We start from the raw sequence: 6,363 nt of genomic DNA on the forward strand, positions 1-6,363 counted from the left end.
AGAAACATAGAGGTTTATGTTGACGACATGGTCGCCAAAACCAAACTCGGAGACTCTCATATTCAGGACCTGGCCGAAATCTTCGGCCAAATACGGCGATATAATATGAGGTTAAATCCAGAAAAGTGCGCCTTCGGAGTCCGAGGAGGGAAATTCCTCGGATTCATCCTCACAAGCCGAGGAATTGAAGCAAACCCAGAAAAGTGTCGCGCAATACTCGACATGCACACTCCATCCACAATCAAGGAAGTTCAGAGGCTAACAGGACGATTAGCCGCTCTATCTAGATTTTTACCATGTTTGGCCCCTAAATCTTCGAAGTTTTTCCAGTGTTTAAAAAAGAACGCCAAACATTTTGAATGGAATCAAGAGTGTGAAATAGCTTTCAAAGACCTAAAAGAATTTCTTTCAAAACCCCCTATCCTACAAAAACCAAAGCATGGGGAACCGTTATATATATATTTGTCTATTACTGATGTTGCCATTAGCTCTGCTCTTGTAACAGAAACAGATAAGAAGCAACAGCCAGTCTACTTTGTGAGCAAGACCTTGCAGAATGCCGAGCTTCGTTATCCAAAACTGGAAAAGCTCGCCCTAGCTCTAGTATTCTCATCCAGGCGTCTCCGACCATATTTCCAGAGCCACACGATCATTGTCCGAACTGAACAACCTTTACGACAGGTTCTTTCAAAGCCCAAGCTGGCAGGAAGACTAATCAAATGGGCTATTGAGTTGTCAGAATTTGACATTCAATACCAGCCGAGAGGGTCGATCAAGTCCCAATACCTAGTCGACTTTGTCGCTGAGCTCACCGAACCAAGCTCCAACGTGTCAAATTCAGGATGGACCTTGTTTGTAGACGGAGCTTCCAACCCTCAAGGTGCTGGCGCCGGAATACTACTCGAAAGCTCGGATGGCATAGTTCTCGAGCATTCCCTCAGATTCTCATTCAAGGCCAGCAATAACCAATCTGAATATGAGGCCCTCATAGCAGGGCTCAGGTTAGCCAGAGATTTACATATCACTGATTTAAAGGTTTACTGCGATTCATTGTTAGTAGTTCAACAAGTAAACCACAGTTTTCAAACAAAGGACCCGATTTTATTGAAATACTTAGATATTGTCCAACAACTGCTGAAAAATTTTTCAAAAATCAACATTACTCACATACCTAGAGAGCAGAACCATAGGGCAGATATTTTGTCAAAATTAGCAACTACACAAGCGCACACCGCCACTCTATTACAGTCAACTCTAGATAAGCCGAGCATTGATGTATTTACTGTTTTAAACACAACTAATAATGACAATTGGCAACATCCTTATATCCAATATCTTCGTTCTGGTCTCATCCCAGAGGAGATCCAAAATAAAAGTAAGTTCAGAAGACAGGCCTCCTATTATACATTATTGAATGACAATCTTTATAGGTGAGGATTCTCTCGACCTTTGCTAAAATGTTTGAACAGGGCAGACGCCGACCTTGTGTTATCCGAAGCCCACGAGGGCATCTGTGGAATACATTCTGGAGCGCGAAGCCTGTCACAGAAAATCCTTCGAGCAGGTTTTTATTGGCCGACGATCCAGGAGGATAGCAAACGCAAAGTACGAACTTGCGATAATTGTCAGAAGCATGCACCGATCATTCACCTACCAGCAGAACATCTTCATCATTCGACGATAAGCTGGCCATTTGATAAATGGGGAATTGATATTTTAGGTCCATTCCCCACTGCTCCAAGACAGAATCTGAAAATCAAACAACACTTCTCCTCTGTCGAACATCCGCAATCCAACGGATTAGCAGAAGCCGCCAATAAGGTCGTCCTCCAGGCCCTACGCAAAAAGCTCGAGACTGCAAAAGGCCTATGGGCCGAACTCATCCCAGAAATACTATGGGCATATAATACTACAGCTCACTCGGCAACAAAGGAAACCCCATTCCGTTTGGTATATGGGTCCGAAGCTATGATCCCTATAGAAGTATCGCTAGGCTCAATGCGGACATTAGCAGAAGAACATACTCAGGCTAGGCAAGCCGAGCTTGACTTAATTGAAGAGGTCCGAGAAGCAGCAGCAGTCAGACCCGAGCATTACAGCAACAACTTAGCCGACGATATGGAAAGAAAGTGAACCAAAGATCCTTCACTAAGCACGATTTAGTACTCAGAAAGACCGAGCAAGCTCGCCGACCTCCCTCCCATGGAAAACTCGCGGCACCATGGGATGACCCATACAGAATACATGAAGTCCTCGGGAGAGGAGCATACAAGTTGGAAGAATTAGATGGCACTATACTCCCCAACACATGGAACGTCGGTTCCCTGAAACGATATTACAGCTAAGCAGCATGCCAGTACTCTTTTTCCTACCATAAGAATTTTTCCCAAAGGGTTTTTTGGCTTCTGGAGGTTTTAATGAGGCTGGCTTACCTTGAAAACTTAATGTCACAGGTACTGCTGTTAATAAAATGTAACTTTCATTTTATTTTATATGAATCCTTTCCACAGATTAAAGCATCACCCGAAAGGGAACTTACTACAGATGACGACTAAAACTCCCCCAAGGGGAGAAACCGATCATATCTAAAGTCGCATTACTATAAGACGAATGCGCAAGCAACATAACTTAAACTGTCATTCATGCCAACTAAAGGCAACAGAATACATGATTAGGAAAACATACAATCCTAATCAAATCAGTTTTCAAACAAACAGTCCTTGTGATCAAAAGTATCAAAATTCAACAAAAGCCAAACTATTACTTCGCGCAAATTCAATCGTACAACAAAAAACAAAACTACTTAGAGAAAATTCTCAACTACCCAAATTTTCATCTCCTTCTTCGTTAACCTCCTCATCATCAACAAGATCCCCATCCCGAATTACCTTACCGGGATCCATAGCAGCGAAATCTCCTTTAGGAAACAGAAATTTTGCTTGATTAACAGCTCGTTGAAAACCCTCAGCGAATGCATCCAAAATATCCCCTTCCTTATGAGTCTCAACCTCTTTCATTTTGGCCGACACTTTGATAATCTGGTCACTCAAGTTCGTCAAGTCATTCTCTTTCTTTTTTAACAAACCAGAAATCTCTTCGTGACACTCTTTTTCCACTTTCAGGTCAGTTTCAACCTTGGACAGCTTCTTTTTCAAATCACTTAAACTTTTTTCCTTCAGCAAAAGTTGCTCCTTTAACTCGGCAACTTGAGACGCCTCACCAACCAACTTCCTATGCTTCTTCTCCTGACTTCGTCCAATGCTAGCCAAACGAAAGCCTAGCACCTAACAAACACGATATCAGTGTCCAAAAAAAAAAAAAACACAAACAAAACAAAGAAAGAGTAAAACCTGTAAGAATTGATCCACCCCTAAATCTCCAACTTCCTCCACTCGTCTATTATCCACCGAAGCCTGAACGACCTCATCGGCCACAACACTGAAAGGAAACTTTGTACTCCACACCGAAGAACTCTCTCCTTCACTTTCAAAGGCATGGAGCTTTTCCTGTTTCACCAAAAAATTTGATAAATCTTCAAGCGCGACACTCCCATCTTTCCCTTGCATATCCTCTATCAAGGCAGATTCAGACTTCCTCTTCTTAAAAATAATCGGTTTCTTCCTCGGAAGGGGCTGATTAACTTCGGCACCCCCATCAACCTTCTCTTGAGTGGACGAAGATCCTTCAAAATTTTTGGCCTTGAACCTAGACCTCAGGCTAGATGCCGTCACACCAGGAAAACTGCCAGCTGTAACATAAAAACATTAATCGATCAATCCACTAGAAATAGTAAATCCAACACAGAATCTTTTTAACTTCTTACCAAAATATTTTATAACAGCAGTCTTATCTTCTTCCCAGGGAAGCAGATCAGAAACAGAGATTAAACCACCTTTCCCAACCATCTCCATCAGAAATGAAATTATACATTCATTCCGACTGTTTATAAGATCAACACCCAATATATGTTGCGGATGACAACACCAATATAGGGGAAATTTCTCCCCCAAATGTTCGTCAATATAAAAAGGAAATTCCTCATCAACAGACTTTACTTTCAGAAATATTTCTTTGAAATCTTTAAAAGATGATTTATAAAGTTTGAAAACAGAAAAGCCCGGTGTACTATTCAAATTAACCCACAACCCTTTCCATGCTCCTTTAGCTTGAAACAAACAGAAAAACAATTCTACATCAGCTTCAATTTCAAAAAAATCCATTAGAGCTTGGAAACATCTGATGAAAGCCCACCCATTCGGGTGTATTTGAGATGGGGCACAATTCATTTGCCTCAATACATTACATTCAAAACTAGTGAATGGGAGTTTCACCCGCAATTCTTCCATAACACAACTATACATATAAAAACTTTGAAAATCATTTCTCCTATGAAAGACACGCTCAGAACGGCTGCATGGCAAAAGTTCAACCCGAAACCCAGCCCTGACAATCCTACCCAGATTTACCCTATTAACACTCTCAATGTCAGAAAACAATGAACCACGAATGTGCACATCTCTCTCAACCCAACCATAATCTTTATCATCATCAACTTGCGGTAACAATTTTTCTTTTTTATCAGCCATTTTTCACTGAAAAATTCGAAACAGTAGAGGACAGAGATGACTTACTAACCTCTGGTACCCATGCTTCTACCAAAATGTGATGCCTCCCACTTAAACAAGGTAAACAAAAATCCCATCTTCAACCTAAGCCACTAATTAAATAAACTTTTCAGTTCCATGAATTAATCCAAACCGTTCATTTAACCCACTTACAACGGTTACAAAGCAGCTTTGGAAGTTGAACCAACTCCTTATGATAACCGTGCACAAAACCCAAGAAACCAAGCAGTTTCGAAATATCTTTACACCACCTTTTACCAATAAATTGAATTGAGTGAGCCATGTTGACCTAGGGGCTCCATATACCGAGCTATAACTCGTCTAAAAGCTCAACCCGTCTCCTCAAGGCCAGGCTAAGCTTAGGGGCTGTGATATGACCAGTAAGATCGGTTACAAGTTATAGCTCGGTAACGTATCAACCGACCATTGGCAATGATTGACATTTATTCCCGTAACGTCGGATACACGATTAATGCTCTTCCCAAGCGTTACACCTCAGAGAAACGGCCCGAACAAGCATAAAAGCAAAAAGACCAGAATGAAGAAGGTACGCAATCTTTCTAAGAAATCTCTCCATATACACATATTCTCTCACTGACTTGAGCGTCGGAGTGCCTATGCAGGTACCTCCCCCTCCTGGTCTTCCTTCGCAGAAGAGGTTAGGATCGCATTTCCGGAGCTCACCGATCTCCTCAAAGGGACGACCTATATCTCGGCTCGAGCCGGTAAGAACAATTATATATATTTTCTCAAAAATATTTTTAGATATAAAATATTGATACAATTTTTTTAACTATTATTAGAAAATCACATATTTTTATCTTTAAAAATTAGTAATTTTATGTTAAATTGTGCTTCATTTGGTTTTATATGCTGCTTTTGAATGAATGCTGGACAGAGCAGACCTTATACTCCATTTAGAAATTATTGGTTCTATGGTTTCATGTATAGACACATCGGATTCAGTTGGAAACAGGCTATTTTTATGCTTTAGAGTGATGATACTGCGATATACCTGTAATTTTTATTAGATGCGGCCATTTTAATTCACTTTCACAAATTCCTTTTTGTTTTTGCCGAGCATTCCTTCTATTGCTTTAATAATGCCTGAGGTGTCAGATAAGTAGATGGGAAGTGGGAACTACCAATATAATGTAGAAGATCCAAGAGCATTTACTTGAGTTAGCAATTGGTGCATTAATTGACAAGGTGAGGCTGCATATAAGAGGTGTCAGATAAGTAGGTGGGAACTACCAAATAAAAATAAACAAGAGCTGTCAGATAAGTGGGTGGGAATTACCAAATGAAAATAAATACATTGGTGTCGAAGAGAAATGCCCGAGTTTGTGCAAGTTATTATGGGTGTGGTTTTGCGTCGTAAAAAAGAGAAGAGCGTTTCTTCTTCTTCATATTTGATATAGTCACCAAAAAAAAGAAAGTATGAGTAGTCAATGGAATATTTGTACAATGTGTACAATAGAAGTTTAGGGAGTATTAGAGATATAATCATTAGTGTTATCTTTTCTCATCAGCTGAAGCTTTCGAGATGAGCAGTATCATGACATGCTATTAGAGCACTAGATCCAGAAGATCAATAGTTTTGGGAAGATATTTATTATCCCTAATACTCGGATGATTATTCTAGGTGGTATGGGGGATGTTCATTTTGTAACTTAATAGCCCATTGTACACATTATACAAATAGTTCATTATCTCCCTAGCGGGATCCCCAAAAAAA

Source organism: Arachis stenosperma, chromosome 5 (genome assembly GCF_014773155.1).
Source record: "Arachis stenosperma cultivar V10309 chromosome 5, arast.V10309.gnm1.PFL2, whole genome shotgun sequence".
Lineage (NCBI taxonomy): Eukaryota > Viridiplantae > Streptophyta > Magnoliopsida > Fabales > Fabaceae > Arachis > Arachis stenosperma.